The 23,204-nt window shown below is 42.0% G+C and overlaps 1 protein-coding gene across 4 annotated transcripts in view; it reads right to left on the bottom strand.

Annotated features, from left to right (window-relative positions):
- pak1 (p21 protein (Cdc42/Rac)-activated kinase 1) overlaps positions 1-13,005 on the bottom strand; it is a 65,435-nt gene extending 52,430 nt beyond the window's left edge. For all 4 annotated transcript variants that reach the window (XM_063493140.1, XM_063493142.1, XM_063493143.1 and 1 more), the window contains exon 1: positions 12,866-13,005. The gene's annotated coding sequence lies outside the window, so the exon portion shown is untranslated. The remainder of the gene's footprint in view (positions 1-12,865) is intronic.
- Positions 13,006-23,204: the final 10,199 nt, after the last annotated feature.

Below are 23,204 nucleotides of genomic sequence, written 5' to 3'. Positions count from 1 at the left end.
CACTTCAGCTAAATAGTTCTAATTTATTTTCCCAAACCACGCGGAGCCGCACTATAAGGACTAAAGAGCCGCAGGTTGCCGACCCCTGATATAGACCATTAAACTAATCACACTATAGCACATCGGTGTCCAGTGTATTCAGGGAGGATTCATCCACAGACTCAGCAACTCAGCACCCTAGATTGTATATTTGTAATCTGGATCACAGATTGATGTGTTCCAAATGAACATATTACACACACCCATTACAAGTAGTTGCAGTGACCAGCTACCTCCAGTATCGAGCACAAGGTGACTGCACAGGTGACTCAGCGGGAGGCGACCTGTCTCCAAACACTCACAGCCTGACTCAGACTGGCTGTAATCACAGGTTTACAAATAACTGCCATGTCATTTATAAATCCAGTTGCTCTCTAAACTTCTGACCGTCTGTCCGCGTCCGTAAGATGAAACAAACACATACGAGTCAGATGACTCGTGCATGAAATGTGTTTGGCAGAAAAATGTGAGAGTAGTTCTGTTTCGTGGCCGCACGCCTAATTATTCCCGCTGAGCATGATGACATGTGCTGACAGACAGCTAATGGAGATGCTCACAGGAAAATATGTCAGAACTTCAGGCTGGCTTCACCAGGGTTAGATTTTTTTCTTTATCTTTAGTTTAGTTTTAGTCTTTTTAATTATTATTATACGGGGATTATTTGTCAGGGTCAAGACGACGATAGACATTACAATACAAAAACACTTTGTGAAGGCAGTCATGCAGGAGTAATTCACTTTTTTTAGTCCAGCTTTTTTTCCTTCTACAGTTTACTAAAATATGTTACTTTAGCTGACTGTAATAAAAGCCATAAAAAACAGCATTCATTCACCCAAAGGAACTTTAAATTGTTCTAGGTTAATAATCATGTCTAACCTCAGAATTTACCACCTAATGGGCAGTTTTTCCCACATCTTTATTATAAAAGAAACACAAAAGTAATGCATGCTTCTGAATAGGGCTGCCACGATTACGTTGACAATCAAAATCGTCGCCGACTAATTTAATAGTTGATGTGACGTTTGAAGCTTTGTAAAATCCTGAAAGACGCAGGAATAAGTAGGAGGGTTTGAGAGTGTAATAACGGACTGAAACAGAAGATGGCAGCACTGCATGTACAAGGATGCCAGCTGCCGTTAAACCCCGAAGAAGAAGAAGCTGTGTCCGGTATCGTAGCTGTGTCCAAATTCAAGGACTCCAACAAGGATGGGTCGGGTATATCCTTCGTGGCCCAACCTATCCCAGAAGTCATAGCACGGCCCAGCCAATTCTAGTTTCCAACAATGGCGGCAGCTACTTAGCTTTAATATTATTCTTATTACTCTTTCTGGGTCACAAAATAAACTTTTAAGATATTTTCAGGTGAGAGCGTAGCTGTGTAAACTTCAAATATCTGCTCGATTTATCAAGACACCACATATTTGCAAAAGCGCTCCGACATTTTCAGAGACGAGCTGACCGGGAGTTCAAGGCTCACTCGAGCCGGCAAGAACACCGGACTCCCAGCACATCATTTTCAGATCCCCGCGGCCTTTCACTACTCAGGTTAAACATGATATATAAGTCACTTACATTACTTAAAAATGTTATTGTTTGGCTTTTTTCAGTGTTTTATTTGTTCCTGAGTAAATCGGTTTGGCTGAGATTAAAGTTATAGTTTTTACACAGCTGAATTTGTGAGATGATCGAGAATATTCTCCGGTGTCCTGTTATATTTTAGATAGCAAGGAGCAGACGGCTGAGTTTATTAAACTTCACCGAGACAATCAGCAAATTTTATTAAAAGTTTAATAAACTATCATCTTGTCTTTATTTTTAGTTAGCACCTTAAACACTTAAAGCTGTAAGCTAATGATAGTTATATAAGAGCAGATGCATGCTGGTGCAATAAGCTGTACATTTTACGTTCAGTGGATGCATGATCTGATTAGTCGACTAATCGCAAAAATAATCGGTGACTAGTCGACTATCAAAATAATCGTTTTGGCAGCCCTACTTCTGAATGTGTACGGTTCAAAAAAACAATGTGGTACTCAAACAAAAACGGCTTTGTGAAAGCAAGACAGTGACGTGATCATTACCCTCAATGACTGGTAAAAATCAGATCTCTATAAACTAAAATAGAGATGCTGCTCTTGTGATAAGCTGGGAGTGACAGACCCGTCTCACTATTTCCTAAATCTTGTGCCTCACCAAAGGAAGCCTTCTGTGTATGTGGGAAAGAAAACAGGCTGGAGAGAAAGCGATAGGGTGCATGTGGAGGGCAAGCTGACACACTTGACTGGCCATATTTAAAATTTGTGGAGTGTGTTGGCGAGAGAAGAGGGTGTTGTTCCTGCCTTTCTGTTGAAACGGAGGTGAGAACTCAGTTTGAAACGTCCCCCTGGGGAAGGGACAAGATGGGTGAGAGGGAGAGAAAATGAGTGAGCTGGCTCTTGGCCTGAGAGCGATAAGAAGAAATAAACCAGGACAGAGAGTAAATAAGACTCAGTAACAGCACAGATAAAGAGTAAAAACAGCCTCCCTGACCGCAGGCAGCACGGGGAGTTTTATTAATTTCATACTTACAGCTAATAAGTGATATTCTCCAAAGAATATTGGATAATATTCTGGAAAGAAAATGTCTCCTGTACCCAAAGTGCCAATTGGTGCCATGAGCATATGAGCCAATCATGCTGAGGCATGTGTGCGGTTGAGGTTTTTATAATTTCAGCAGTTCGTTGGTAGAAAAACCCACTTGTTATAAAGATGTAGCTAATGTACTGAGCGTGAAGTGAAGCTGTGGGACTGCTGGCTGAGCTGTGGGTATGACGGAGAGACTAAGAACATGAGTGCAAGCTGTGGAGCGTCCTCTGAACGGTGGCTTGTCTCAGACTCAGAGCTTCAGTTTTATAGCAGACCCCGGAGCAGACTCAGGACACACTGGAGAGATTTTGTCTCTTAGGTGGATCGGGAACCCCTCATACCTCCCAGGAGACATCCCCAATGAGATCCCTGAACCAACTCAGCTGCCTCGTCTGAACGTGGAGGAGCAGCAGCTCGAATAACTGAGCTCCTCAACGTATCTCTGAGCCCAGACACCCTTAACAAGAAGCTCACATCCACCACTTTTTTCCGGTCACTACCCACAGCTCGTGGATCTATGCGAGGGTAGAGCCACAGAGGTTTAAAAGTTCACATATCTTTTCATGATATTCTTCAGTAGAAATTAAAGATGAAACTTCTCCTGCTCTCATTTGAAATAAGCTCTTATTGTGCTTTAAATGTGAAAACAAGGAGAACATCCCTCAGGCAAAAATAGCAAAGAAGATATAACTACAGGATGAGAGCAAGAAAGAGACTTCCTCTGTTTGACAGGAGGAGAGATGGAGGGGTATTTATAGCTAATAACATTATAGTTGCTTCACTGGTTACTTCAGATAGACTGAAGGAGAGGAGAGAATGAGGGAAAAGAGGGTGAAGAGGACGAAAGGAATACACGAGGACATGGTGTACAGAGAAAAGCGTGAAGAAGGAGAAAAAATGAAGATGCAGAGGAGATAAAGAAAAGATTAAAAAGCTGAAGATATGAAGAGGATGGGAGAAGGAAAGAGCTGGTGGGAGAGGACTTTGTGTATTTGGAAGAGTTTTGGCTGGGTGGTATCTGCAGGAATGATATCATAATGACGGCATTTAGAAATATCAGGATGATTTCATGATTTGAACTCCCCCTGCTTCCAGCTCAGAAACTGTTTGCTGTAGAAGTCTCTGCAGAGGCTGACCGATGTCTGCAAACATCCACCGTGCTGCAATGGGCGAATATTTCCTGTACCGATTGCAGATTATTCCGTCTATAAAATGTCAGAAAACACTTCTTCGAGCGCAGTGTTTTATCTTCCAGCTGCTACTGCGTCAAACTAAACGATAAAACGTGGAGAGCGAGTTTAATAATATTTGTTCAATTTTATCGCACGTTAAGGACGCGGTAAACCCAAAAAGTTGGCAGAACCAGTGATAATACATCAAGGAAACTGACTCTCGGTCATTTTAAGCTTTTAAGAATTTTAAGTAAAGAAAATACTGGAAACATACAAAGAAAAGCTGTTGGTGTAGCAGGTTTGAAAAACCTCCAACCTGCTGTAGCGTTAAGCTCCTCCATGCTACGTTAGCCTCCCGCTAACAGAGAACATCATAAAAGTGAAGCGAACAGATCACATGGATCAGGCTGGGAGGCATGATGTCACATCTGTGTCTTTGGTCTTGGTGTCTTTAGATCAGTTTATTAATATTAGTTTTAAAAGATGAGGTCAAATCATTTTCTTTGACTAAATTATTTTTATTATCAAAAATTCTTGTACATGCTTTGACTGTGGACTTATGGACCCCTGCAGGTGTAACACCTTTATTCAGTTATAAGTGTGAACTGAGCCTGATGTTTATATGAACTTGTGCAGACGTGCTGCACAGCCCTCTCAGCCGAGGTCACCTCTCAGCCACGTCACAAACAACCATCGCATTCATCTCCTAGCAATCCAACAAAACACATGTGATCACATGACGATGTAATCCACGGTCACACCGTGGTGTCTCCTGGGGGGTGTAAGGCTACAGGGTGTGAATGCAATACCTCAACAGGGAACTATTCATACACACGTATGGACACACACACACACACACACACACACACACACACACACACGGAGTCTCTGCATTGCTCTTCTATCTGTTTATGGTTCTTTTGTCTCTCTCGCTCAGTGTGTTGCTGCAAGGTGTGGTTGGTCACAATGAGTGGGTGGTTCCTCCACCATATGGTCCCCGGACACACACATGATTACACGCATGCATGCACGCGCACACACACACGCACACACACACACACACAGGACATGAGCTCTAAAGTAGCGGTGATTTGGCCTTGACTGTATCTTCACTTGCAGAAGTCCTTCGTGGTATTTTCGTGTTCACGTCTGTTTGTTGTCTGTTTCAGACAGAAAACTGTGAATGGTGTGTATTAAATTATTATAATGTTAAATTATTATAAAGATTTTATCTGTTAATCTTTAGTACCACAAAAAAGCCTTTATTTAAAAGACCAGCTAAAATAAAATAACTGTTTTACAGCCGCTCATGCAGCGTGGTCATTTCACTCACAGATGCACATTTATTGGACTTTATAGTTTTTTTTTACATTTTATTATGTCTTTTTACGGCGTTTATTATTTTATGTGCAAACCATTTTAAATGTGACTTTATTTCTTTGATGTTTTGTCTTTTTTATGTATTTTAAATGACTTATTATTGCATATTATTTTATTTTTGCTTTGATCTTGTTGTGCCCTGTTATCACCTTGCTGTGAAGCTATCTTGCGAGAAAAGTATCAAGTACAGTCTGACTGACGGGTAAACGGTCTACGATTTGGATCCAGAAGCCTGGGGGACTGATAAGGACAGGAGGGATATTTGGGGTTTTAAGCTGTGGTTCAGATAAAGAAGCACTTGTGATGTGAAACACTACTTCTGAACACAAGTGCCAAAGAGCTTATGGTCTTCAAGGACACATAAAGAAGTGGTCATGTGACAGCACGTGCTAACATGCTGTATTATGTTAGAGCAGCAGGTTGCTCCTGAGCTGTCCTCAAAAACAGGCTCAGCTTAAAACAGCAGGTCTCTGTCTTAGAGCAGGACACTCAGTGCTGACAGCAAATAAATGAAATCACTGATGTTGCTCCTGAATGGCTCCACCTGCGACAGCTTCTGCCTCTCCTGGGGTGAGGGCTCTGATCAGGCCATGTGGCGACTCCAGGTTTAATGAAACTGATCTGAAGCAGTGGAATATTTCAACATTATAATTACATCCACAATATTAAAGCCATCTTTTGATCCTGAACCATACTATTAACAGCTTAGAGGTGCACCATCACCCTTCCTTTCATCTGCCTCCACATCAACAAAGTGGATAAAACACTTAAAAAAAAAAAGAATCGAGCGAGGCTCACAGCTTTCATCTGGATTCAGCCAGTCAGCCTGTTACGTGGAGAGAAAAGGAGCGTGCATGTAGTTTTGTGCTGTAGGGGTTCGTCTAGACGGCGTGCTCAGCAGCCCCAGCAGCCTTCCAGGCAGACAGGCTATCCATTATTCAGCTGCTGGCAGGCTTCTGGTGCTCCACAGCCAGTACTACTATTTATGCTGGTACAGTTTGTGAGTTAGTGTCTCAGAAAAATACTGTATGCAAGTTAACAAGTAATTAACTTCAGTGCTGACTGTAGAAAATCTGCCTGAATTCATATCTGCAGCTAATTATGTTCCATCAATAGTTCAGAAGTAATTTAAATCATGTTCTGTCTCCTCCCAGGCTTTTCTATTCATCACACCAGCCAGGTAATGCTAGCAACACTGCTGAGTCTGCACAAATCTGACAGTTAAAGATGGAGATTAACACTTATTCACTGTTTCACAATCACACAACCAGAAACTGGGTCAAAGCTAGCCTGTTTTTGTCCACCCAGCAGCCGGGGCTGGGTGATGCATCCATGTTTTAAAACACCTCACAGAAAATTAAAGTTGTAGGTCTTCTTTGTGAATGAGTTTATTTCCAGTTTACCTCACAAAATCGGCCCGGGCATTTTGACTAGAGACCGGCCCACCAGGTATTATAAGAAAAGCCTTTGAATGAAAACAAACGCTGTTGTGACAGTGATGTACACTGTCTTGTTGGTATATGTATGATTTCTATACATTTTACATCAGATGAAAAGTTTGGTCGTAAGATTCAGATAATTATTTAATAAAAGAGAGACATTTTAAATAAGAATAAGAAAGAAAAGTATATCTTTGTGCCCCCCTTTCCCTGTTAATGCCCTACCTGGCCCCCTGGCAAAACTTTGCTAGACCCACCCCTGCACAGTTACCAGCTGTCTGCTCTGATGATTCAGTAAGGACATCTCCTGGTTTCATCTTCATGTTTCCCTCTCACCACATATCCAAACCGATATCATGACCATCAGCTTTTACAGCTGTGGCTCCAGCAAACATCAGCTGATACTAGAAATTAATATTAAATAAATTCTAACAACAGCTGATCAAGCTTAAACGTGCTGCTGTTGTTTAACGCGACCTCCGCTGGGTTCTCCTTTCTGGCGCAAAGTGGGCGACAAACAAGCAAGAGAGAAAAGCCGATCAGCTGATCATTGATCAGTTTCATGATTGAAGTAGCAACAGGAGAGAGAGGGGCGAGAGAATGAGAGAAGAAGAGGCAGCTGTGCAGCGTAAAGACGCAGAATAAATCCACCTTTGTGTCTTTTTCCATTCTAGCTGAAGTACGGGACAAACTGCGTTCCTTCTCAGCTCAATACGAAACGCGTAATATTTTCTCTGAATGAGGGACGATTCCGTTTTTCACAGGTCAGTTGACAACTCTACTAACTAACCTTATGAATAAAATAAAGTTCACTATCAGTAACATCATAGCACCCACCCAGCTGTATAGAAACTCCGTCATGCTAGCTAGCAGTACGAGTTATTGTAACAACGAAAATAAACTCCACCTAAACTTGGTTTATATCTGACCCAGACAGACTGCAGGTCATAACTTCTTACCTGAAGTTCAGTTCACCTGATACTCGGACCGGCGGCCACCTCGGGTCTCTCCTCCTCCTGCCTCACCTTTCCCTCATCCACCTGCTGGCCTCTGTGGAAGCTCCGCCATAGCCACCACCAAACAACTGAGTTATTTTTACACATCGGCCAGCATCTGGCCAGTCCACCACCTTTCATTGTTTATACCGTTACAAAAACAACAACAACAAATAAACATCGGCCCGTAAAAACAAAAAATCACCACAAAAAAAATCACGAAAAATGGCCAGTCCAGCTACGATTACATTTGAACTTGGGAACGCCTTGGTGTCCCCCCCAGAAGAGCCAGAGGAGGTACCGGGGGAGAGGGAGGTGTGCTGAGACTGCAGCCACAGCAACACAAACGCGGATAAACACCAGAAGTTGGATGGATGGAAGTCACCTTACTCTAGTTTTCAAGTTTACCCTCTTATATTGGCTTATCTGCAACTCAATGAGGGGTACAGCTGTTCATATCTGCCTCATTTCATACTTTATACTGGATTTTTTTTTACTTTCCAAGTAACACTTCTGCAACGGCAAGAACAGAAACTAATGGGCTGATAATGTTCGGCTTCTAGTCTCGATTTAGTTGTGCTGTTATCATTATGCGTTTTATTCGGTTTAAACTTTGATTCTTGTGAATGTGTGATGTGCTTTCAAGTGTTTTGTGTCTAAAAATACAGTAAAGGTTTAATAGTTAATACGAAGGCTCCTGTAGTGATTATTGACACCCGGTCAGTGCGCTCGTTCAGGGTTGCTGTGACTGTGCGGTGTATGGGTCACAAACAAGTGTTCTTGCGGGAAAACCAGTGACATGATGAGTTTATTTATGTATGGGAATTTTGCTTAAACAATAACTGAACTCATTGTTTCACCTGCAGTTTAAAATAATACTGAGTATTTTTTTTATCTCTTCTTTGATACAAAGCAGTCAGAATATATTACTGGGTCAAAAAACGGATGTTTTCCTGCCTTATTTGATCATGATATCGAACTGAAAATGAATAAATGACTTCATTTGAGAATCATGTGCTTTACACCTTTCTGTGTGGTTTGTTTCTGGTAGAATAAGAGACTCACATTGTAGGTCAACAGGTCTAATTCACTCAGAGTCAAACAAACCATCTCTGGGGTTAAAAATAACTTCAATGACAGGTGAGACAGAGCCAAAAGACACACACACACACACACACACACACACACACACACACACACACACACACACACACACACACACACGGTCCTCAGTCTCCTGAAGAGGCCGAGCCCAAAGCCACAGGAGCCAAATGGGTCATTAAGTCCTCCCAGCTTTCCACGCTCCCGTCAGGCTGTCGAGGTGTCAAAGCCACAACCGGGTGGCCTCCTGCTTCACATGGGGCCATTAAAACACTTCAGACACACCCCTAATTTCCATGGCAACCACTGCCTCGCCATCACCCCTTCAACAACAATGTCGTGTTCATCAATCAATCAATCAATCAATCAATATACTTTATTAATCCCGAGGGAAATTAGGGTCATCACAGCTTTCTTCCACTGGTAGAGGAGCACTTTCACACCACTACACTCTACGCTGACTCATATTTGGCTCTCCGGCCCAGTTATCGGCCTCATCTTTTCTTCACACAAGGAAACCAGAGAGAGCAAAGTGACAACCCCGCTAACATCAACTAACACCAAGCTCAGCTATGTGACATTTGTGTCGATGGTCACAGATACAAATTAGGACATCACAAAGTCATAAAAATTTCTCACCTTTTTATGACTAAGAGGCACAACACCTGGCTCCCTAATCAACTGTTTTTTCCGTCAAGAAGGAAGCGTTTGCTATGAAATGAGACAGCATGACATTCGTTTACGATCACTTCAATGATACATCAGTCCAGGAGCTCAGAGAATCACAAATGATACAGAGGGTGCTAATGCAACCAGTGTACTAAACCCAGTAATTACATTACAATTTCATTTATGTCATTACTGGAGTTACAAAGGTTCAGTTATCTGCATGTTGGGTGGGAACATCAAACAAGCACACTTCTTTCATCCTGCGCTACAATCAGCTGATATCAGTTTGTGTGCAGGACGAGTTAAATGTTGGAGCGAAGTAGGACTTGTCAGCGTCTCCATCCCAGCAGCCAGTCTGTTACCTGATCTTCGACAGGTAACAGACTGATGGGCAGTCAGGCTTGCAGCCTCCATGTTTCTACAGTAGAATCACCATGACGACCACTTTAAAGAGCCTTTGGGCTGGTTTTCGTGCTTTGTGTAAACACTAAAATAAATACTGGATGTGTACCCTCGTTAGGACATTAGGACAGGGATTGTTGGTGTGTGGGACTGTAGCTTATGGTTTATGTCATTAACTGGTAATTATGTGACAATGTGTTTCAGGTCATTTTACAAAGTAACAAGAAAATAAATATAACAAACTGGTTTTGTTCCGGCCAATTAAGCAATGTACTGCATTACTTTTAGGAAAAATAATTACTTTTCATGGATACTTTAACTAAAAAAGTAATGTTCCCCCAAAAAGTAACTGGTTGCAACTGCTGGGAAAACTGGGACTTGGGCAAAGGGACTGTGGTGACGTCACTGTTTTTGTGCCACGCATCCATAACGGCACATATCATGTTTTGTGCATGCTAAATACGATACCTACAGTTTTTAAAAATCCAAAAACACTGAGGTGAAACTTTAGCTTTAGCACTAAATGGACAGAAAGTTGTTTGTCCATCCTTTTAATTCAAAGTTGCCTCAAATGTCAAATAAAATTCACAGCACCCTCGTCCGCCTCTAATCAATAATGTGCAGCAACCAAGAGCCACAAATCCTCTCTTCCAAAATCATAAATGGCGAGAGACCCCCCCCCCCCCCCCAGAAACAGGAGCAGTGCTCTGATTTCTGCTGAGCCACCTGGAAACAGGAGCTTCAAACAGAACACAGTGAACATGCTGAAATCTAGAAGGATGTTTCCCTTCATTAAAGGCAGAGCAGCTGATGTATAAGCACAGTTAGGTAACACTATCAACTTGTGAAAACTTGCCTATAATCTTATATTTTCCCCAAATATTCTTGATTCTCAAAAAGAGAGCAGAAAAAGACATTTTAGAGAGAAGAGAGCAGCATGTGTCACTCTGTTCTTTGAGGTGCATTTCAGAGGTGACAAAGTAGAATTTCCTGTATTCATTCATTTCTTTGTCATCAGTTCTCCAGTACAGACAGACTGATAATAGGTGAACTGGGAGGAAACTGGTGCAGAGGCATCCATAAAAACAGTGTTGTTATTTTTTTCAAGGTTCAGTAGGAAAGAAATTTGAACTCCTGGGATGAATAACTCATTAGGAACATACAAGCTCATTTTCATTAAAACGTGACATCCTCACAATTATTCTTATAAGCCTTCATGTTTCTTCTTCTCATAAATGTAAGTCTTTTCCGCGCAAGTTCAGTGAGCCGGTGATTCTGAATTTCCATGGATGTGAATGCGAGCGTGAGTGATCGTCTGTCTCTCTGTGTTAGACCTGTCGTGGGTGTACCTTGCCTTTCGCCCAATGACAGCTGGGACAGGCTCCAGCACCCTAACGACCATGTTAATAAAATCCATGGATGGAAATTTGATAGTTTTTTTCTCATGAATTTACAACTTTAATCTAGAGATTTTTTTCCTCAGAATTTAATAGCCTCACTGAGCCACTTAATGTTTTATTTTATTTTTTTAAAAGAATTTTTAAACCTTCAATACACCATCATGCCCTAGCTACAAGCTTTTTCCTTTTCGGCTGCTCCCTTAAGCGGAATTTACGGTTCAGCAGGGAGACCACATTTGCAATGCACTGAACCATAAGTTCTCTGCAGGTAAACAGGGATGGCCCATCTACCTGCATAGAGCTCAGTGGTCAGAGGGAGGCAGTGCACAAAAATATGTAGCAAAACTGGTCTGGTACCCACTCTTGCTTGTGCTATTGTTGTTTTATGTGTAATTTGTTCATGCAGAAGTAAAGCTATGGAAAAAATCTAAGGTTTGAAAACAGTGATGTGATCATACTGTGCCTGCACAGTGAACGAAAAAAGATAAGATAAGATAAGATAACCTTTATTAGTCCCACACGTGGGAAATTTGTTTTGTCACAGCAGGAAGTGGACAGTGCAAAAGTTATGAAGCAAAATTAGAATAAAATAAGAATAAATACAGTACACAACTGTACAGAATAGAATAAAATAAAATACTATATACAGTAGAATAAAATAGAATAAAATATACAATAAGATAAAAATAGAATACAAATGCTATATACAAAAACATAAAAATGCAACCGTTAAAAATCCATAGAACATATCAATACAGTGATCAATAGAGATTCAATCATCTTAAGTCCAAAGTTTTAATGACTTTTGTAGATTAAAGTATGCCTGAGCTCAAGCCCCCCCCCCCACCCCAAAAAAGCATCATGCTGCACATTTACATAACATTTGTTCTATAAAAATTTTGCAGCACAAATTATAACAGAAGAAGAAGAAATCAAACTAACAGCATATACTGTGCTTAATGTTTTGCACTGGTGCACTCAGTTACTATCATCTCCAGCTACAACATTAAAGGGATGTACACATTAATAAGTCAATAATTATGATCCCACCACACATATATGATTCCACATAATGTGTATGTCTACTTTACTACATGTACTTGAATGCCCAACTGTGTAATTTTGACTTAAGTAAAAACTAAATACTTCTATCACCTCTTTCTAAATCAGTTATTATGTACTAAACAACCTTCAGAGAAACTTTTCATCTGTGTTTGGACTCACTGCTGCACATCAGTGTGAAAATCTTTTGTGTTTTCTGCCAGATTTATCTCCTGCATTTATTTCTGATGATATATTCTGATTTCCCGTGGTCCCCCGTGTGCCTTGCTCTTGGTCTCCACATGTGCCACCCCGTGGAAAAAACCCTGGAAACGCCCCTGCCGGTGTAATAAAATAATAATCATACCACCCACTCAGACTGTTACAAGCTCTGATCTTTGTGCGGGTTTTATGGGCCTGCAGGTTCCGGGGCGTTAATATAGAGGTGCAGTGGACAGAATAAGGAGATAACAGTGCGCTCCCAGCCTACAGTAATCATTAACCCCTTCTATTCTCACGCAAATGAGCTCCCAGCGCACCATGCCCGACTGAGAATGGAGATGCAGGGCTAATTCAGAGATAAAGTCCAAAGGTTCACTCACCACTTGTCCGGTCGTAAATGTAAATCCCACAGTGCCTGCGTGGTAATTTCCGACACCGGGACACCACGTCTCCTGTAGTGGGAAAACTCCGCTACCCTGTCGGCTCAGCCCTGCTGTGCTCCGTCTCCCTCCTGGCTGCTTTTTTAACAGTAAACTTGCCGAACCCAGCCTATTGTTAGCGAGGCGCAGAGAAGGCTGCTGCACAGAAACGCCCGCCTCCTCCAGCGCCATTGGACCCTGTTCAGCCTCTCTCTCCTCCGATTGGCTGAGCCAGATGTCCCCTAGAATCCAGGGCGGGTCGCAGCGCCCCGGTTCAGAGCGCGCCGTGGTGCATTCACAACACTAAAAAATAGTGAGAAATTTTATTTTTCGTTGGGTACTGGCTGTCGGCGTTGCTTTCAAGTTTGACACTGACAGTAGATCGTGAAAGCAGAAAGAATAAGGAATTTATGAAACCATGAATAAGATCTGATTATTAAGACACAGATATGGGAGCAGTCTGTGCCAGTCAGCTAAAAATGCAAGTCAAATCGTTTTATCTACGAAGCATATTTAAACACAAGTAACGGAAAGATTTTTACTTTATCATGGTATCATTTTGATAAATGTTTTATTGTATTAAGCTAGATTATTTGTACATGTAACATGTAACAGTTAGCCTTATTTACGCTATTTAAGATGTCTTATGTTATCTCAAATAAAAAATACCATCTGACTCATTTTAATAAAAAAAATTAAAAGTAAGTTTAATGTTTTTAATGTTTCTTTTAACAATGAAAACAGTTAACAGAAAATAGCTGTTAAAACAAATAAATCAATTATTTGATGATACAGACCTGCTGGGGTAAACGACATGGTAAACAAAGAACATGATTGTGAAATTAACCTAATGAAGATGGGAAAATAAAAGAAACCTATGAAACAATAAATATAACAAATAGATTATATCTCCAGAACTTTCATTTGCATGTATGACATTATTAGATTAAAAATATATAATTTTGTAATCAATTTTTTTCAAAGTAAATAATTAAACAGGTTATTCTACTTACTGTTGCCTCATTAAGTGGGTCCAGGGTACAAAATTGGGGAGCCTAAGAAAACTTGTAACGCTCTATAAAAATATGCTGTGTCTGTAATAACTGGACGAACATCCATAACTGCTCCTTCTCATTTAAAACCTAAGATAGAAAAAAGCCTAAATTTAAGAAGCTGTTGAGCCGTTTTAAGAATCTGAAGATAAAATTATATTATTTTATCTTTCCTCCTCTGGTAAACTCATATTAAACATGTAGAGAAATTTTTTTTTCTGGTTTTACTTTATGGGGAAAAAACAGAAGAAAAAAGAATTTACAATAAATTTGATGTAAGTTCCATCCAATCACATATCATGTCAGGTTAAATGAGCCACATGAAAAGAAGAATGGGATGGCGCCATCTAGTGGCGAGAGGCTATTGAAGCCTCACCGTGGAAATGAGGAACGCACATAGACTCAAACGGGCAAACGGCTGTTTTCTAGTTCTGAAAAAACAAAACCCAAAAAAGTTTGGAAAGATTTGGAAAGCGGCGGGGGCAAAAATTTGCTCAGGTCCTTGCTGAAGAAAATTTTTCTAAAATTTCCTACAGTTATAAACAATATACTCACTATATACACGACTCTCACAATAAACATTTACTGCCTGTCTTATGAAAAATAATTCCTAATGTTCCCAATTTGTTTGGACAATGATTAGAAAAACATAAAATAAGATGATAAGTCACACTAAAAGAAAACTGAAAGTAAGAAAATATCTCTTTATTATCTTTATGTCTGTAGACATGCTGCTTTCAGTGGTTTGAGTCGTTTCCTCCCACACACACAAACAATTTCACACACATCAAAATGTTTTTTTACATATTAGCGGTGTGTGTGTGTGTGTGTCTGTGTCTGTGTGTAAACTTAAATTTTGTCCAGATATTCACAAGTAATAGAGGCTGAATTTCAATGACGTTAGTAGTCCTCTGACGGTCATATTTTCTTTGGTGGTTCATGGTTTCCTGAGGACTGACAGCTGAGGGTAAAACAAAAGAGATTTTAATGGATTTAAATAAAATAAGACAAATGCACTGCAGATAGTTTACATTATATTCCAAATAGAGTCTACAACTACAAGGAAATAACAGTACTCCAAGTCAAAGGAACATGAGGAGCTGGCACTGAAAACTGTGGGTGTATGGGCTCAGCTTTCAAAATATGGTGAGGAGCTTGGTCATTAGTGACCTCATAGCTCAGGTGTTTCAGACGTCTTCTACCTGGAGGAGACCCATGACACTTTGTTTTTCAGCAACCCTGGGAACACCTTTGTGTCTCCCCAGAAGAAGATGAAGATGGCTGTGGAGACATCCCTACTACCCCCAAACCTGGACGTGTATATGTTGTGGCTATGATGTAACACAGTTTAAGCCTACGCTCTGTGCATTCAGATCCAAAAACCAAAACACACGATGAAATATATACAGTTAAGCCCATAATTATTCATACCCCTGCCAAATATTGACTTAAAGTTACTTTTGTTCAATAAGCAAGTTCTTTTTTGAGCAGAAATGACACAGGTGTCTCCCCAAAGATAATAAGACGATGTACAAGAGGCATCATTGTGGAAAAAAATATTTCTCAGGTTTTATTTATATTTTAGCAAAAAGTATCATGTCCAGAATTATTCATACCCTTCTCAATAATCAATAGAAAAAAGCCTTTATTGGCTATTACAGCAATCAAACGCTTCCTATAATTGCAGACCAGCTTTCTGCATGTCTCCACAGGCATTTTTGCCCATTCATCTTTAGCAATGAGCTCCAAATCTTTCAGGTTGGAGGGTCTTCTTGCCATCACCCTGATCTTTAGCTCCCTCCACAGATTCTCAATTGGATTCAAGTCAGGACTCTGGCTAGACCACTGCAAAACGTTAATGTTGTTGTCTGCTAACCATTTCTTCACCACGTTTGCTGTATGTTTTGGGTTATTGTCGTGCTAAAATGTCCACTGGTTCCCAAGGCCAAGTTTTTCTGCAGACTGCCTGATGTTGTTGTTGAGAATCTTCATGTATTGCTCTTTTTTCATGGTGCTGTTTACTGTGATTAGGTTCCATGGTCCATTGGCTGAAAAACACCCCCAAAGCATTAGGTTCCCACCACCACGTTTGACAGTGGGGATGGTGTTCTGTGGGTTGAAGGCTTCTCCATTTTTATGCCAAATGATCACAATGATGCCAACATCATTGTGACCAAATAATTCAATTTTTGTTTCATCTGACCATAACACTGAAGACCAGAAACCTTCTTCTTTGTCCAGATGAGCATTTGCAAAGGCCAAATGAGCTTTTGCATGCCTTAGAAGTGCCTGGAGAAGTGGCGTTTTCCTTGGTCTGCATCCGTGGAACCCAACAGTGTCCGTTGGACTGTCTGCCTTGAGACATTGCCACCAGCAGAGCCCAGATTCACCAGAATGGCCTTGGTGGTGATCCTTGGATTCTTTTTCACCTCTCTCACTATCCTCCTGGCCAGCACAGGTGTCACTTTTGCCTTCCGACAACGTCCTCTGAGATTTTCCACAGTGCGGAACATCTTGTATTTTTTAATAATACTTTGCACTGTGGCCACTGGAACTTGAAAATATTTGGATATGGCCTTGTAGCCCATTCCTCACTTGTGAGCAGCCACAATGCACAGCTGCAGGTCCTCACTGAGTTCCTTTGTCTTAGCCATGAATGTCCACAGACCACCTGCAGAGAGCTGCTGTTTTTCACCTGTTGAGTTGATCAAAACAGCTATTTCCAATTAATCAGGGTAATTAGGATGCTTTAGAACAGCTTTGACTATTTGGAATGGATGGAACTTTGGATTTTCCCAGAGACTGTGACAGTTTGTGAAGGGTATGAATAATTCTGGACATGATACTTTTTGCTCAAATGTAAATAAAAGCTGAGAAATATTTTTTTTCCACAATGATGCGTCTTGTACATCATCTTATTATCTTTTGTGAGACGCCTGTGTCATTTCCAGTCAAAAAATAACTTGCTAGTTGAATAAAAGTAACTTTAAGTCAAAATTTGCCAGGGGTATGAATAATTTTGGGCTTAACTGTAAGTGAGGCTTTCAAAGTTCTTCTTATCTGATGTGTATTACATCACTGTAGAACAAACCATAAAACTGTCAAATGTACTTTCAAAACTATCCAGTGGGCTGGGTTGGACACACAGGCCCAGTTTAGTCCCCCAGATCACACATCTGATACTTCTTCTGAAATACAGGGCTGCAAAATCCCTTTTTGTTATCTAAGGCTATAGCCTGTTATTGTCACAAGGGGGTGCTGTGATGCAGTCTTGTGTTCTGACGACCTTGCGTCTAGTGCGCAGGAAGCATTACCTGTCTCTTCCTGTGAGATCTTCCCTCTGATGGCGGTCAAGTGCGTGTCAGAGCGCATGGAAAATAATATCTTGGCCCGAACTCTGACCACAAAGGGAATAACGTCTGTCGAGTTATTTGTGTTGGAAAATCCCGACTGGTTTTTTGAACTACTAGAAGGATTCTGGAGAACCACTGACGGCGGGAACAGCCCAAATGAGATCCTGGATGATCGTGAAATGGTGTGGCCAGCCATGCGATCGGATTGTGGAACTTGCCTGAGAAACTGATTCAAGCAACCCTGGATTTCAGATAAGCCCTATGCACTACTTTTCCTACCCGGATAATAGGGTCTGCACACTGACAATTCCCCTACAGTACACCTGTTTGGGTTTCAACGACTTTAAAGGACAATTCAAACTTCACAACGGAAACACTTTAATCTGTTTCATTCATTCCAAAGAGCTCTGATACGGTTCAGTATAAGTCTTCCATTTAAATGTTTTTATTTTGTTTTGTTTTACATTTATTCACCTTTAAAATGCACTATTAGTGTGCAATTTGGTTTATTGTGTTGTACATGTTTATGAATGGTGCTGAGGCAATAAAGGTCCCAGTTATTCACTTCCAAGCCAACTCCTTTTGTGAGTCTCCAAAACAAAACCTCCTTCTGAACCTAGTAAGATGTCTAGGGTCTCTATTTGAAGTGAAAGTGTACTGGTCCTGAGGAGAGGCGCTACACGAGCAGTGTCAGTGTTTATGCAACACTCACCAGGAGACCTCTGAGCAGGATGGCTGCAGTCGCACAGCTCTGCTTCTCCCTGCTGTTCACTCTCATCAGCAACATTCATGGAGACGAATTTATAGTGATAATCGAGGAAGAAGGATTCAATCTCCCAGATGAGGGCAACTTCTGCACTTCACAGTACATGAAGATCTGACAGGATGACTCTTGGTTCCTGAGATATTTCATCGTTCTTCTTCTTTTACTCTCAACAACCTGACGGACTCGGACTCTGGACTGTACCAAGATGTGTGCTGGACTGAGGGCAATGTGACATATGAGAGACACATAAGCCTGACTGTGTGTAGGACAGTAAGTGATTGAATATTTTTTATTGAAAATCATGAAGCAACAGCAGTAGTACATTATGAGCGAGTAGGTGACAATCTGATGGTCCAGTGGATCAAATGTGAGTTTTCATGGGAATTTTGCATGGGGAGGACATTTCAATGGGAGTTTTCATTGTCAGTATGATCTGGACCAGTCCTGCTAATGGGTTAAAGACCTCCTGAAGGTCCAGAAGGATGGTGCCAGCTCTCCTAGAGTGACTGTTTGTCTCCTGAAATCTCCTCCATGCTCTTGAGCTTGAGACTGTGGTGGGAGACAGAAAACTGATGCCATTGCTAGAAAGTTTTCTGTCTCCCACCAGAATGGCATCCCGGAGAAGGCGGAATACCTGTGCAACCTGTGCAACCTCTGTGGGGTCTTGCTTCATACTACCAGTCGTCACACTGACCCTAGCCAGCAGGAAATAAGGAGGGAGAAAATTTCTGTGGTCTCCACCTGTAAAACCATTCCTGTTTTAAGGGTTGTCTCATTGTTGCCCCTCTAGAGTACCTGTTGGTAATTTCGTTAACATCAAATCAGCAGAAACTGACCTACAACGCCCTCTGATACTTTTTTTTGAGCAGTGAACCTTTTTTTGGGGGGGGGGGCAGCTGGAAAAAAGTCCTTTCTGACAGCAGATGTTGCGCAAATTTGTGAATGACACTGGTACTGACTGGGATCAGTGTACCTCCTCTTTGCGTATAGAGAAGTACCCCAAGCTTCTACTGGCTTCTCACCTTTTGAACTGTTATATGGTCATGAAGTAAGGGGCCCCCTCTCTTTGTTAAAAGAAATGTGGGAGGATGACCGGAGAGTGGCAGGGGCCACTAATGTCATCTCATATGTTATACAGACGAGGGAGCGACTTGAGAAGATGACTGAGCTAGCCCAAGCTCATATGGCAGCTGCCCAGCAACATCAGAAGGTCTGGTATGATCGGGCAGCTCAGGAGAGGTCATTCGAACCTGGACAAAAGGTACTTGTACTCCTTCCAAGTAATGACAGTAAGCTGTTAGCTAAACAGCAAGGACCTTTTCAGATTCAGCAGAAACTGGGAGCTACCACCTATCAGGTGGCAACTCCAGGTCACTCTCGCTCCAGTAGAGTTTTGCATGTAAGTCTCCTGAAGGAGAGGGTGGAGAGGCCGAAGAGAGCAGAAGTGCTTTTGATAAGGGAGATTCATGAGGAGGAAGAGGTAGAGGAGCAGTATCTTCCTTCAGGTGTGTTCCAGCATTTGGACCTTAATCACCTTTCAGAAGAAAAACAGCTTCAGGTGAGAGAGTTATGCAGCTCTGGGGTGTTTCAGGAGAATCCTGGGAGGACGGATGTTATTGAACATGACATTGTATTAAAGGATGGAGCATCTGTGAGACGTGTGAGTTATAGGATTCCAGAGCGGCTGCTAACATCATTGAGGAAGGAGGTGGATTTAATGTTGTCTCTAGGAATCATTGAACCATCTAAGAGCGAGTGGTGCAACCCAGTGGTTTTGGTCCCAAAGAAGGATAGTAGCCTGCAGTTTTGTATTGATTTCAGGTACTTGAATGCCATCTCAAAGTTCGATTCATACCCTACACCTAGAGTTGATGATCTGATTGAGCGACTTGGGAAAGCCCGCTACCTGACAACTCTAGATCTAAATTCTAGATGCAAGGGCTATTGGCAGGAACCACTTACTCAACGCTCAAGGGAACTGACTGCCTTCTGGACACCATGGGGGCTATTCCAATTCACAGTCCTGCCTTTTGGTTTGCATGGAGCCCCTGCCACATTTCAGAGGCTGATGGATCGGGTAGTGTGTGGTTTGTCAGAGTTCACGGCAGCATATCTGGATGATATTGTGATTTACAGCCAAACCTGGGAGGAGCACCTCAAACATCTAGGAAAGGTACTAGAGCGTCTCAGAGAAGCTGGGCTGACTGTTAATTTGTCAAAATGTGTTTTTGCCAAGGCTGAAATGGAATACCTGGGATTTGTCATAGGAAATGGGGTGATAAAACCACAAGTGAGCAAAATCAGTGCCATTGAATCCTGCAGTTTGCCACAGACAAGGAAACAACTTAGATAATTTCTTGGCATGGCAGGGTTCTACCACCGATTTATCCCTCATTTCTCTGCCAGGGCGTCTCCCCTCACTGATCTAACAGGTTCTAGGTGCCCTAACCAGATTCGGTGGACGGAGGAGGCTGAGGCAGCTTTCTGGGACATCAGGCAGTCACTCAGTAAGACTCCAGTCTTGTATAGCCCAGATTTTGAGAAACCTTTTATTCTTCAAACTGATGCTTCTGACAGGGGTCTGGAGGCTGTTCTTCTACAGGGACCACCCAATGAGAGACACCCAGTGGCTTTCATTAGCCGTAAAATGTTCCCAAGAGAGATGAGATAATTAACGGCAGAAAAAGAGGCTTTAGCAATCAAGTGGGCACTTGATTCCCTCAAGTATTACCTCCTAGGCCGGGAATTTACACTGGAAACGGACCACAAGGCGCTCCAGTGGTTGGAGAAAATGAAGGATATGAATGGATGAATCACCAGATGGTACCTTGCCATTCCGTTTTACCATCCAGCATATTGCAGGCAAGAACAACTGCACAGCGGACTATCTCTCTCGCTGTTCCAGCTCAGTGCCGAAGGGGGCGAGTGTGTGATGGCTGCATGCAACCACACAATTGAAATACTTGTGTAATATTCATTTGATCTTTTTGTCTTATGTTTACATTATGCTCTAAAGCTTCTGTGATCATAAGTTAACTAATTTGATATTTTGAGTTTACCTGTAATGCATGACAGCATTAAGCTATAGTCCAAATGGTGGCATAGACTCTGTTTTGCATTGTTTGTTATTTTATATGGGTATATGTTATATTTCAATCAATCAATCAATCAATATACTTTATTAATCCCAAGGGAAATTAGGGGGGTTACAGCAGGCAGCACGCTAATGGCGCATGCGCACTTACAAAGGAACCTTCTGACCAACTTTACACAAACATCACATTGGGGAGACATGTCAGAAAGGTAGGCTGATAGGAAAAAAAACAACGAAAATACGTAACATGAGGAGAGAGGAGGAGAAAAAAAAATCCACTCAGACTGAGCTCCTAGTGGGAGAACAGTTTGATAACAGAAAAAAGACACCTCAGCACAAAAAGCACATGACTATCAATACACCATAGAAACACAAGACAAGCAACAGGGGCGGGTAAAGGGTAAGAGAGAGCCGGTGTAGACAGCGCTTCCGGTCCTGCAGCATGTCTGCGCTGGTCCAGTCGACTGCCATCTTCACCGGTAGGGCACAAGCATCGAAGGCGTTTGGAAAGGGAGGGGGGATCAGTGTGTGCATATCAGTGTATGTGTGTGTGTATGTCCAGAGTCAAGCTGAGACAGTGTGCTTCGCCCTGCCAGGCTAAGTAAACAGTCTTCCAGCCAACTCAGGTGGCCTTGTATGGAATGGGAAGGAACAGAAAACACAGTCGTTATCAGGGAGTTTTTGTTCAGCTCCAGCCTTGAGCCCACAGCTGGCGCCGAAGGGGTAGCCGCATTATGATGGTGGTTTCTCTTTTGCAAACAACTCATGAGAATTTCAAGCTGTTTTTAGCACTCCGACACTGGTCTCTCAATTTCCCTTTGAATAGCTGCGAGCTTCTCCATGATGTTATTAACCGTCGATCCCGTGATCTTGTCACTCTGTTGCTCGCAGAGCAGATTCTGAGACCTCACGACCGCAGCCAACTGATCCGAGATGTAATCCAGCTTCCGCCCCGAGTTGTTGTTTTGGGTGGATTCTTTCCTGATGAAATCCAATATACGCTCAGAGGTGTTATTTTGAGCATTTACTGCAGTCGTAAGCGCCTCCAAGCTCTTAACCATGCTGCATTCAGTGAGCCCTTTCTGAGAAGTCGCACCTCGTCCAATCGTTTCAATTCCAGCGGGCAGCCTTGTGGGGGTTTGAACAGCCGGTTCCGCTCTCTTAATTCTCCGATAAGCCAGGGCCAGGCCAGCTCCGATCAGCAAGAACCCTGTTATCATGGTTCTGAATAGGTAGATGTCTTCAGCGTCCTCGATCGACAGTCCCACCAGGCACACGATCCTCCAGTTCTGCCACCCGTCCATCGTGTATCCGGCAGGGAAAGTCCCTCCAGGGCACTCGGGCTCTCCCAAGCCCAGACTTCTCGTTGAGAAAATGGTGTCAATAGCGTTCAGAGACCAGTTGATCAAATCCATAATTCTCTTTTAGGTTTTAGACACAGACTGTGAGAGAGTTATTATATTTCTGTTCTTTCTGAGTTACCTGGCCTCCGCTCCAGTCCTTCCTGGTTTGGCTGAAAGAGGAGGTTGAGGGTGGAGCTGGTTTAAATGCAGAAGCCAATAAAATGGACTGGACCATCAACTGTGATCATGTAGGGGGAATGGGGTTCTTCTTGAATGATGGTTAGCTGTTATCGCTCCAGTTTTCACCTTGGGTGTATATAATGGTTTGTTCATTTGCTATATAACTGGAGCTGTTTCTCATTTGGGCAGGTCAGTTTGTTGAGTTATGTTTTGTTAAGTGACTTTTGAGTAGAGTTCTGTTAAGTTAACCTCTTTTATGGGCCCACTTGGTTCTTAAAAAAAGTTTATTTTTGTCATTTTGAATTTTTGTAATCATCTCGTCCTTTTTGGGGTATAACAAAACCCATTTTTTGAAGATTACATTTGCCTGTGTGTTCCTGGCTGCTTGGTCCATGACACACATGAATCAAACTGTCCTAGAGTACATTCACTAATCTACCATCCAGTTTGTAACATGAAAAGAGAAACAGGACCAGAAAGTACTTGGACTCATAGGCTTCATCTTTTACCCT

The sequence above is a fragment of the Pelmatolapia mariae genome, linkage group LG14 (assembly GCF_036321145.2).
Source record: "Pelmatolapia mariae isolate MD_Pm_ZW linkage group LG14, Pm_UMD_F_2, whole genome shotgun sequence".
Lineage (NCBI taxonomy): Eukaryota > Metazoa > Chordata > Actinopteri > Cichliformes > Cichlidae > Pelmatolapia > Pelmatolapia mariae.
The sequence above is the reverse complement of the archived record's forward strand: the minus strand, read 5'-3'. Positions and strand labels throughout refer to the sequence as shown.